This window comes from Rhinatrema bivittatum, chromosome 1 (assembly GCF_901001135.1).
Source record: "Rhinatrema bivittatum chromosome 1, aRhiBiv1.1, whole genome shotgun sequence".
NCBI classification, from domain to species: Eukaryota; Metazoa; Chordata; class Amphibia; order Gymnophiona; family Rhinatrematidae; genus Rhinatrema; species Rhinatrema bivittatum.
The window spans coordinates 515,474,763-515,488,034 of NC_042615.1; positions in this window are offsets into that span (position 1 = coordinate 515,474,763).

Consider the following 13,272-nt stretch of genomic DNA (forward strand, 5'->3'; position numbering starts at 1 on the left):
TTTCTACTATCCGAAAGAGTAAATAACCGATTCACATCTACCCGTTCTAGACCTCTCATGATTTTAAACACCTCTATCATATCCCCCCTCAGTCGTCTCTTCTCCAAGCTGAAAAGTCCTAACCTCTTTAGTCTTTCCTCATAGGGGAGTTGTTCCATTCCCCTTATCATTTTGGTAGCCCTTCTCTGTACCTTCTCCATCGCAATTATATCTTTTTTGAAAACGTTGCTATACCATCGCAACGGTTTACAAATAGGCACATAGACTAAGGTTAGTAATTCTAGGATATCGTACATTCTAACAGGTGCCAATAAAGTTCGGTTACAATTTCATAAATAAAATCATTATTTGAGTAATGTTGGTCAAGTCCAGGTATATTATTGAGTTACTATCTCTTTGAGATATTACTTCTTAAATGTAGGATTGAGTAAATTAATTCTCATCTACATTACTCTGTACTTTCATTCTCTACCCTCCACACACTTTTTTAAAGAGCCATGTTTTTAAATTTTTCTTAAAAGTTCTGAGATTATTCTGTAATCTGAGTTCAGGGGGGAATGGTGGTTCTGTTTTTCCATTGTTAATATACAGAGTCTGGCTTCTTGGGGTTTCCATTTCAATTTTTGTCTAATTTGTGCTCCTTTATTTTGTATTCTGTATTTGGTGAGGGTCTGTTTCTGTTCTGTGTGTGTGACCATGATGAGAGATTCTGCTAGCATAGGGATCTATAGCAATCTGGTTTGTTTTGTTTCCTCAGTAGGTGGTGTATTGGTATTCTAGGATCCAGTGTAATATTTACCCTTGCTTTTTCACAGGTAGGATTATTGTTGTTTGAATCCTTGGTGTTATTACTGTTATGTTACAATGGGACTACAGTATAGATTGTGAGTGTCTTTTTTGCGGGGTTTTGTGTTAGTTCACAATGTGCCTGGCAGTGGAAGGTGTTTGTGCTGCTGTTAATGTGAGGTGACACCAGAATTTGAAAATATCTTTTAGTATGATGAGCTGTAAGGGAAATATCCAAGCTCCATTGTTTGGGGGAATTTCAGTGGATGGACAGAGTTACAGAACTGGAGGTGCAGGATTTATATTGACTTTCTGTCCCATCCTATAAATTCCAGACTTCACTCTCATAGCCACATAGAATTAGTTGAATGAGGCTATCAAATAATTTTATAGTGTGAAACTGGCCAGCTTTTTACGCAGCTTTTTACGCAGAATACCGTTTGGACTTTTTATTAACACCAAATATTCAAAAGCTGTGTTTATCCCATTGAGCTCATATATCTCATTAAAGAGGTAAATTGAATAACAAAATAACTTTGTTTTATTATTGTTACTCATAAATTATAACAATAACATTAATCTTGGAATATTATATATATTTAATATAAATGAAAGGTTTTCACAAGATAGGTTGTGTCGTGAAACATTTTATGATGTATATATTTAAGGAAACATACATAAATTGTCGAAATACATTTCGTTCATTTAGCCTTTAACCTCTGGTTTGCTAGTAGACTGAGTTACTGTATCCCGAAATTATGTTTGTCTAAAAAGTGTGTCACCAACATGAAAAGTTTGGAAAGCTCTGCCGTAGGGACTAGAATAAGTTCAGGTTCCAATAACACTAGAAGATCTGGAAAAGAATAGATAAATTATTGCTTAGTTTGCAGAATGCTGTGACATGGTGTGAGAATCTCTCAATTTTGCCTTGATGTGAAATTGGTGAGTAAACTCCATGCAAATTCCGACAAATATTTTATTCAGCTATGATTTTGTCATTTACCTTATTGGTTAAAAGATTAAACAAGTTGCTTATTTTATTTATCTCTGGTCATCTTGTACTAGTGATAAAAATATGACAATGACAAATTTGCATTAAGGACACAATCACTGCTTATCATAATATTTTTAAAGATATGATCCCCTCTCTGTATTATAGCAACCTGAACCACAAAAAAGACAAATTAAAAATCACTGTATAAGAAAATATTGCATTTACAGTATATATGTAGAATAGGCAACCCATTGTTGCATGTGGTTTCTTTTATTCACTAGGGGTATGCATTCATTTGCAACATATTGGCAATCCGCAACATATATGCCATATTTGTTATATTTGTGGGGGTCACGAAACGTATGGTGAACCCCCACGAATACAAGATATCACTAACGAATAAACCCCCACCCTCCTGACCCCCTCAAGACTTGCCAAAAGTCCTTGGTGGTTCAGCGGGGGTCCTGGAGTGATCTCCTGCACTCGGGCTGTCGGCTGCCGGTATTCAAAATGGCGCCGATAGCCTTTGCCCTTACTATGTCATAAGGGCTACCGGTGCCATTGGTCTGCCATCCATTGCTCCTACCATGTGACAGGAGCCGACCAATGGCACCGGTAGCCCCTGTGACATAGTAAGGGCAAAGGCTATCGGTGCCATTTTGAATACTGGCAGCTGACAGCCCGAGTGCAGGAGATCGCTCCAGGACCCCCGCTGGACCACCAGGGACTTTTGGCAAGTCTTGGGGGGGGGGGGTGTCAGGAGGGTGGGGGGTTGTAGTTAATTAAATTTAAAGGGTTGGAATGGGGGGTTTTTTTGGGAAATGAATACATATGTAACTAATGAACGGATCGGGGTCCCCCGAGAACGGATGCAACAGATTTGGGTCCCGACAAATACGAATACCGAATGGGACGAATCCATCCCTGCTTTACATCCCTATTATTCACTGCCATACCACTCAATCATTTACCCCCCCCCCCCTAAAAGTTTATTTTTAATTTTTCATAGCAAGTAAAAACTTTAAATAACAAAAAATTATGCTCATGCTAAATGTCCAAGAACATATCCAAAACCCAAACCCAACATCAACTGATGTTTCCCATAAGAACTGTATCAGAAGTTTAAAAGTTAAAAAACACAAAAGTTTTAAAAAGTTTAAAAGTTACTTATTTGAGAAATAATTATTCCACTAAAATCCCATAGGTCTCCATGTTCATCAGTGGACCAACTGGTCTCAAGGAAGGAAGCATTCCAATTACTTGTGAGGTTGCAAGATCCATAGGATCTCGTAAACAACTTATAGACATGTCAGCGAATACAGGGAGATTATTATGCACACTGGGGATTTGAGAGATATTGATGTTCCCACAATATTATGGAGACACCTTCCAGATTCCTCTTTGCCCAAATTAAATAGTTTGTGGCCAAAAGCTGACAGTGGAATTCAAAACATAGCCAATACTCAAGAACTGTATATTGACATGCCGCTTGAAGGCTAAGTGACACATACACTACTGGCAGGTGCAAACTGCAGCCATAACAGGGGTTGGGTTGCCACAAATAACCAACTGAAGAAAGAGAAAACTGACATGCAGAAATCTCTATGCTGCCATGCGAGATAGCATAACATATTTTATTTATTTAAAAATACTTAGATTAAGCAACTTCCAAATTTAAAATTTGTCCAGGGCAAATCACCCAGAGCAAGTACGTACATAATATATAAATAGCAGCAAATATATAACAAATAAAACCCATATATTACACAAATATTACATTAAATTAACACATCCCATAACTACCATATTCTTCTTGAAAGAAATGTGCTTTTTAGGGATGTGAATCGTTTTTGAACGATTAAAATTATCGTCAGATAATTTTAAAATCGTCCAAAATCGTTAGAGTGCACGATACAATACAAATGCCCCCGATTTATCGTCAGGGGCATTTGTATTGTATCGTTAAATAGGGCACGGGAAGGGGGCGCTCTCGCGCAGTGATCAAAACGGCCGCCTAAGCGTGCAGCTCCGCTCGAGTCTTTTCAATAAAGAAAGGAAACACTACTTTTTACGTTTCTCCAGCTTTCTTTTTTCAATGATCCGGCTCCTCTAACATTACGGCTCCTGATGGCATCCAGTAAAACTGGGAAAATAGAAGCGGCCTTTGCGGCGGCAGCATGCACCAAAAGAACCAAGGCTGATCCTCCTTCGCCTGACAAGGCCCCGCCGACAAAGGTAATGGCGTCCGCCGACGTTGTTCTCACCGAACTGCGGCAACTAAAAGACCTAATTAATGTAAATATAGACGCCACTAATGCAATTCGGGGTGAATTACTCACGGTCTCGGCTAAGCTGGAATCCTACCAATCCCACTTAAGTGATGTGGAATCTCAAGTTTCTTCATTATTATTAACTACTGCTTCTGTTCCTCATATGACTAAAGAGATGGAACGCCTCCAAAACAACATGGAGGACTTATCTAACAGAAACAGATGGAATAATATTTGGATACTTGGTATTACAGAAGGGGAAGAAGGCAATGATATCAATGGTTTCATTGCTAGGTTGCTTACCACCAGCCTCCGTTTGGAGTTTGAAAACCCCCTCGAAATTGAACGAGCACACAGAGTGCCTTCCAAACCATCTCCTAATCCTAAATACCCAAGGCCAATTATTTTCAAATTACTGCGCTATCCTCAAGTCCTACAAATTCTGGCGGCTGCCAGAACTCGCCTGTTCAGTACCAAAGCCGTAACATATTATTTGTACCTGATTTGGCTAAAGCTACTGCAGCACGCCGGAAAGCCTTTCTTGCACTGCGTCCGAGGCTCCAACATATTCGTGCGAAATATGGTCTCTTATATCCAGCACAGATGTGGGTTACCTACAATAATCAAACAAGACTCTTTCAGCATCCTCAGGAACTAGAGGAATTTCTTCAAGCCAATGGCCACGCACCAGACATGGTGACCTGATTATTTTTGGAGCTAGATGCTAACACAGGAATATAAGAGCGTACTTATATCTCATTTCTAGTGCAAGATAACTGGAGATACTATAAGATGACTTTCCAAAATTTTTTTTTTCCTAACTGGAATCAATTTTTTTTTGCTGTCTCGAGCGGCGAGACTCGCTCGGACTGGCCAGTGGTCCACCTAGAGGCCCATCAAGTTATCCCTCTCGGGAATCATAAGCTTGGCATGGTTGGTGCTAATACTGTTTGGAATCTCTCCAGACTCATATTCCTCTCTTTCTCTCTTTCTTCTTTCTTCCTTCTTCTCCTACCTCTAGTTTTCAACTCTTTTCTCTTTTGTTATTGTGTTTACTTAGTCATCCCCCCTCTACCAAAGCGAGCGGAGTACAGGATTGTTTATTGCACATCCCCTTTTTCAACTTTCAACATATGACTACTACCATCGCTTCTTTCACAGTGGTTTCGCTAAATGTCCAAGGTCTTTCGCATCCTATTAAAAGAAAAAAGATCCTTACCTACCTACAATCACTGCATGCTGACATCGCTCTCCTACAGGAGACTCATTTAACACCTACTGAGTCTCTTAAACTGAAACAGCAATTGGTAGGTCAAGTCTACTTCAGCCCCGCGGCACATAAAAAACAGGGAACGGCTATCCTCATCCACAAACGGCTGGATGCTATGGTTACTCAGCAATCGGCGGATCTAGATGGCAGATGGAATCTCATCCAGGCCTCCATCAATAAGGAATCTTACACCATTCTTAATTTATATGCTCCAAACCTTGATGAACCTTCTTTTTTTCAAGATACATTCACTCATCTTCTTACTACAGACTCCAACTCGACCATTGTTGGAGGAGACTTTAATCAAGTTCTCGATTCCTTTCTAGATAAGAAATCATCTGCACATTTAACTATTTCTAAATCAAGTAAAACACTCAAGCATCTTATGTCTTCATTTGGACTATCGGACCCTTGGCGCCTTCTAAACCCTGCAGAAAAGGAGTATACATTTTTTTCATTCCTTCACTCCTCTTACTCCCGCATTGATTTTTTTTGTAACCTCCCATCATCTAATCTCGAGGATTCTCTCTGCTTTGATTGCTCCCATATTAGTTTCGGATCATGCAGCAATTATCCTCCAATGTGGTTTGCAATCACCAATCGTAGTGGACAGATTGTGGAGATTCAATCCCTCATTGCTTTCCGACTCGGAATTCCTGGTTCACATCCGTGACAAAACCACCGAGTATTTTCTCACTAACTCTTCTCCCGAAATTTCACTATCCACCCTTTGGGAGGCATACAAAGCTACTATAAGGGGTGACATCATCAGTTTCTCTGCTCATCAATGGAAACTAAAACAAGTGGAAATGGATCGCCTCCTAAGATCTGTCGCTTCAATGGAAGAAGAACACAACCGACGCCTGACAAATAGCTCATTGGCAGCTGTGGTTAAGGCTAAATTTCAATATAATCAGTTGCTTAGTGCTTCAGTACATTTGCATGCCTTTCATACTAATGCCATATACTATGCGGAAAATAACAAATGTGGTCACCTATTGGCAACTTATTTAAAGAAAAGGGAGGAGAAAAAACGTATCATCAAAATTAAATCTGCCACTAATCAAGTTCTGACTCAAGATGTGGATATCTTACAAGCTTTCAGTGACTTTTACGCAAAGTTATACCAAAAGGAAGTTGATACTTCAGAAGAAGAAATGCACTCATTTTTTTCTTCACTTACACATCCTTCCCTTTCAACTTCCCAGTACCAAGATCTTGAATCGCCAATCACTCTGCAGGAAATTGAACTCACAATCAAATCCCTTCAGGTTGGAAAAGCCCCTGGCCCAGACGGCTTCACTATAGACTTCTACAGAGCCTTCAGCAAGGAACTCATACCGTACTTACAGAAATATTATTCTACAGCTCCGACTCAGCCACATCTCTTTTCATCCTTTTCTGTAGCATGTATAGTAGTTCTTCCAAAGCCAGGAAGAGTCGCAACGGAAGTTGGCAATTATAGACCCATATCCTTATTAAATACAGATTATAAAACATTTACTAAAATATTGGCAACGAGATTATCTAAAATAATGCCACATTTGATCCATCCAGATCAATCTGGTTTCATTAAGAACAGGCTCATAGCCAACAATACCAGACTTTTTCTTCATTTCCATGATGCTGTTTTTTCGGCCTCCTCTCCTGTCATTGCGGTATCCCTTGATGCGGAAAAGGCTTTTGCCCGCGTAGAATGGTCTTTTCTTTTTTCCGTTCTCCACAAGTTCGGATTTGGTCCAAATTTTATCTCCTGAATTAGGCTCCTCTATCACTCCCCTACTGTGTTCTTATACATCAATAATCTCAGGTCCCCTATTTTTTCTCTACACAGAGGGACTAGACAAGGTTGTCCCCTTTCCCCGTTGTTTTCAACCTGGCTTTGGAACCTCTTCTTATTGCAATTCGACAAAATCCTTACATTACAGGTGTAACAATTGGATCGGAAGTGTACAAATTGTCGGCATATGCAGACGATGTCTTACTATTTCTCTCCAACCCTGAATTCTCACTTTCCCATTTATTACAACTAATCACTTCATACTCCTCTCTCTCTGGCTATAAAATTAATTGGCACAAAGCTGAACTATTACCTCTCAATGCTATGGGCTCCATGGTTGATCTATACAACTCCGTCATACAGAAGGTACCCCATTGTATTAAATACTTAGGTATATATTTCTATGCAAACCCTCAATCAACGATCTCCAACACTGAATCTCGTATACTACAATCTCTCAAGGATTTAACCCTCAGTTGGTCTCCTCTTCACCTGATGTGGTGGGGCCGATTGGAAACCATCAAAATGGTGGTAGCCCCTAAAATTACGTACGCTTTATCTATGATACCCATTTTTTTTTCCAGCACCTTCTATCGGCAGGTAGATAGGATTCTTTCCTCTTTTTTGTGGAAAAATAGAACCCCGAGAATTGCCTTGTCTAAGTTAAAACTTACCAAATCGGAAGGGGGAGTTAATTTCCTCAACTTTTATGCCTACCACCAAGCATTTATGCTTCAGCAGGCCTATCATCATTTTAATGATGATACTGATTTATGGGAACAACCACGATGGCTAGCGATAGAACGTTCTCTTCTGTCTCCTCTCCCACTCTCCTGTTTTTCTGGCATAAAATTACCAGCACTATTCGCCTCCAACCCAATCTTACGTTCTTTACACACAGCTTATTCTCTATTTGATTCCACTCGGCCCCAACACATGTGTTCATGGAATCAATCTATAATGGCTCCTATTTGGTATAATCCTATGCTGACCATTAATGGCCATCCCTTTAATTGGTCGCAATGGCACATGAAAGGTATTTGGTTTCTGTCCTCCATTTTAGAAGACTCTAAACTAATCCCCTTTTCTAGACTCCAAAACCAGTATGGACTACCTACCACCCAATTTTATGCATGGCTTCAACTCAGAAGCTTGCTTTCTTCATCCTTATACGTGTCTAATCAACCTAATACTTCTCCATATCTTCTACAAGTATTCCAGGAGCATGGTATTAAAGGCCACTTAGCTTCTAAGTTGTATAAGGTCCTTACTACTGTTAAAGTAAGCAAAAATAATACTTGATTATACCCCATTTGGCTACAGGACACTGGTGTCCCTATCACCACAGCTGAATGGAAACATCTTTGGTCCATTACTACACGCATATCACTATCTTCCAGTTTGACACAGTCTTCCTTTTTTTTTATGCATAGAGCTTTATGGACCCCGTGGCGTTTACATCGTGCTGGTTTACTTGCATCACATTGCTGCTGGTCCTGCTCTGCACCCAAGGCAACATTGGAGCACATGTTTTTCTCCTGCCCCTACGTAAACACCTTTTGGCGCCTAATTTGGCCAACTATCTCTTCTATTCTTTCCCTAAATTATCCTCTTACATATGCCTTGATATTTCTCAGAGGATCCAATCATTCCTTACATTTATCCCTCCCTTACAGGAAATTGATGGATTTTTTATTCGCAGTTGCCATTCATACTATACTCTCTAACTGGAAGTGTAGTGACTTGCTTTCGTACACTTGGTGGTGGAACTCTGTATGCATGTATTATAAATATGAAAAAGCAGTGGCTATTAGAAGCAACAGACTGGCTTCTTGGGCTCAAGTGTGGCAAGCATTGGATGATTATGTAACCTCTATTTTGACCTGATTACCAAATCCTGTATTTGGCTAATTCTCCATCCTCGCTTCTCTTCTCTATCTCTTTCTTTGGTCTTCTCTTTTCCTCTGTCTAGTATCTTCTCCCTGTATCTTTTTTGTTATTCTATCATGAGTTTATTCTTCTCTTATTTTCCTTCTCCTTTTTTCCTTCTTAACCTTCCTTCTCTTCCTCTTTCTTTGCAATTCTCAATCTGTTGAACCTTCACAATGTTACGAACCATCCCCTTTTTCTTCACTCTTCAGAATCTTACCTATCTTGGTTCATTGGAATCACTTATGTCTAACAGTATTGTAATCTATAATATGTTATGATTAGTGAGAAAGGTTTTTCTTTTTCTGTATTGATAGCTTATTCAAGGTTCTTTCATACATGTTTTCTTTATTGTTCCCCTGAAAATGTTCAATAAATAAATGAAACAAAAAAAAATAGGGCGCGAGAAAATTGGCACACCAAACAACCCTAAAACCCACCCCGACACTTTAAAACAAATCCCCCACCCTCCCGACCCCCCCCAAAATGTTTTAAATTACCTGGGGTCCAGTGGGGGGGTCCCGGCGCGATCTCCCGCTCTCTGGCCACGGCTGCGTTAAGAGAAATGGCGCCGGTGGCCCTTTGCCCTTATCATGTGACAGGGCAAAGGTAGCGCCGGCGCCATTTTGAATATTGGAAATACGGCCCGCGTGCAGGAGGTCGCTCCCAGACCCCCGCTGGACTTTTGGCAAGTCTTGTGGGGGTCAGGCGGCCCCCCCAAGCTGGCCAAAAGTCCCTGGGGGTCCAGCGGGGGTCCGGGAGCGATCTCCTGCACGCGTGACGTCGGGAGCCAGGAACCAAAATGGCGCCGGCACTACCTTTGCCCTGTCACATGATAAGGGCAAAGGGCCACCGGCGCCATTTCTCTTAACGCAGCCGTGGCCAGAGAGCGGGAGATCATGCCGGGACCCCCCCACTGGACCCCAGGTAATTTAAAACATTTTGGGGGGGTTCGGGAGGGTGGGGGATTTGTTTTAAAGGTTCGGGGTGGGTTTTAGGGTTGTTTTGGTGTGCCGGTTTTCCCACCCTCCCCCGATTTACGCTTTTTAACGATTTAAAAAACAAAACAAAACACGACGATCAGATTTCCCTCCCCCCCCCAGCCAAAATCGATCGTTAAGACGATCGATCACACGATTCACACCCCTAGTGCTTTTACCCCCTTCCTCAATTCTTTCATATCCTACATTCTTCTCAACTCAACTGGCAAATTATTCAACTGTTATGGAGCAACAAATAAAAAAGCTCTAGATCAAGTTTGAGATAACTTACCCATAACCTGTGAATGCAAAGTTCTATTTGGGGTATAATATGACAGCACTTTCTTCAAATCACAGTCTACCCCAGTAAACAGCAACTTATCTACCATAACCATAACTAAGTTGTATGGGCTTTATTTTTAGTGTTTTCTGCTCTTGAAAATAATGGACCGGATTTTCAAAAGGTTACGAGCGTAACTGGTCTTACACGCGCCGGGCCTAATTTCAAGAGGCCCGGCCACACGCGTAAAGCCCCGGGACACATGTAAGTCCCGGGGCTTGCAAAAAGGTATGGTCAGGGGGTGGGTTAGGGCAAGGGAGGGGTCAGAGGCCTCTGACACAGCGGCCATGCCAGGGATCACGTGCCAGCCAACTGAAAGGCTGAAGTAAGTTTTAAAACAGAAGTTAAAAAAATAAAAAGGTAGGGGGGAAAGGGCGGGGGGAGGTAGGTGAAGGGAAGAAAAGGTGGGGTGGGGAAGTAGGGAACAGGAGAAGGTAGCGAGGTTTGGCGCAGGCTTGGCACATGCATGGTGCACAATTGTGCACCCCCTTGCTCGCACCAATGCCCGATTTTATAACATGCACGCGCTTGCACGTGCATGTTATAAAATTGAGCATATGGGTAGCGCACACACATGTATGTGGCATTTTTTAAGATGGTGCCGGCCGTCCATTGCTCCTACCATGTGAAAGGGGCTGGCCATTGGCACCGATAGCCCCTGTCACACGGTAAGGGCAAAGGGCCATTGGCACCATTTTGATTACTGGCAGCTGACGGCCCGAGAGGAGGACCCCCGCTGGACAGCCCGGGACCCCCGCTGGACCACCAGGGAATTTCAGCAAGTTTCTGGGGGGTCGGGAGGGTGGGGGGGGGGGTTTGCAATTAATTGAATTTGAAGGGTTGGGGCGGATTTCAATTCTTTTATTCGTGGGCATCCAAAATAAAATCGGCCCAAACCACGGGAAAACAAAATTTCCCACAGTGGGCCAATAACGAAGACTGAACCGAAAGGTTTGGCCGAATCTCATCTCTACTATTGAATATAGCCAGTTATCTTAGGCATAGATTAATCAAATTGCTATAAATAATACAGAAGTAGCACCTGCGATAAAAAATGGGTGTGATTAAGCTAATTTCCTGTCTACCGCTTCACATAGGCAATTTTCACGACGTATGATACATTATCATGTCACATGTTGCATCATTGCGTCATGCGTAGCGTCAGCATATCACATTGCATTTTACACAGCACACGTTAATTTATGCATAGCACGTTATTTTCCTGGATTATATATACTGGCTTCCTGCAACTGTCTCTTTGAGGGTGTGTCAGGCGTTGGAGAGAGGAGAAGAGAATTGTGAGTTTAGTGTTTTAGTAAATTAGGAGCTTTTTTCATTTGATTACCTGAATGCGTTGTCTGGTCTTCTGTTGTCATCTGATTCACTTTTCCTTAGTCTTTTGTCTTCTTTCTTGGAATGAAAGTTTTTGTTAGTCCAGTTTATCTGTATGTCTTTTTGTGCAGAGTAGCGAGAAAAAGTGGTTGTGGTGGTGGTGTGGAGGAGTGGTTGTGGTAGTATGGTGGAGGAGTGGTGATGGTGGTGGTATGGACGAGGAGTGGTGGAGAGGATGGAGTATGAGAGGCATGGAGAGAGAGAAGAGGAAAGGTGTGAGGAGAGGAGAGGGAGGAAGAAGGAGAAAAGGTAGGAGTTTGGGGCAGGATTGTTAGGTGGAGGAGTATGAGTAGGAGTAGGGTCAGGGACAAGAGTAGAGATAGGCAGGAGGGAAGGGATAGGAGGATGCAGGAGGGGGAAGGGGATAGGCAGGCAAATATAGAGGGAGGAGAACATTAGGTTAGGGATAGACAGAGAGGGCAAAAGGGACGGGAGTTGATAGGTCAGATGCAGGAGGTAGGGAGAAGAGAGGAGAATGGGAGTGAGAGTGAGGAAAGGGAGGACATCTCTCCAGAAGCAGAAGTGCCATCTGTTCTGGCATCCAGGCAGCAGGGCACACCCAACTGAGGACTTTGAAGTTCAGCATGGAGAACAATAAGAAGATAATCGCAGGGGTCCTAGAGAATTATGCAATGCACTTTGGCAATTGGGCGGCCCAGGCATCGAGGGCAGCCAAGGGCCAGATCTGACATACTATTGCCCAAGCCCTATCTAGGCGCATTAGCATAAAATGTAGTGCAGAGCAGGTAGCCCTCATGTATTGAGACATCAAGGCCGAACTGAAAGCGAAAGTGTCTAACAGGAATAAATATATATGGCAGACTGGAGGAGGAGTCTCTTGTCCAATAGAATTAACATCAATGGACATGCACTTTGTCCATCTGCTGAGACCAGATGCTTTGAGGGATGGTCCCACAAAACAGACTGGAAGACGGTCTGTCAAAGCCAGAAGGCAAACAGAAGCAAGACAGACCAGTCACCTTAGCTTGAAGATATTTATTGGCACATATATTTAAACAGAGCCCAACTTTGGCCGAGTTTTGCACAGCAGCTGCATCAGGGGCTTGTTTTTTAGAAAATGTTGTACATTCTTTTTAAAAAATCGGCATGCATCAATGTTGCTAGATGTAATTTCTGATATTTTTTATCACTAGATATGTTTCCGGTAAGATTCAACTCCAAATATTGTGCTTTTTTCAACTCTGCCATTCAAAAGCTGTTAGATGATAAACTAATTATTTTATCATTTCTTTGTTTTACCAATGCATTTTGCATTTTACCCTTGATACAGCCATTATGCGAAACTCAGCAAGTCACAAGACTTGTCAAAATAAGCCTGACCAGGCCTCTGTATAGAGTTCCTGTGCCGGCTAGATGGAAGAAGCCTGCTAGGCCCACCTTGACTATAGATATCCTATGCCTGCTTGATGATGGGGATGGTCTACTATCTGCCAGTGTAGTCCTGCTGTCTACTTCTAATGCCATCCTCAATGCTCTGCCTGTACTCCAGCCTCCTTGATGTAGTCTCCAG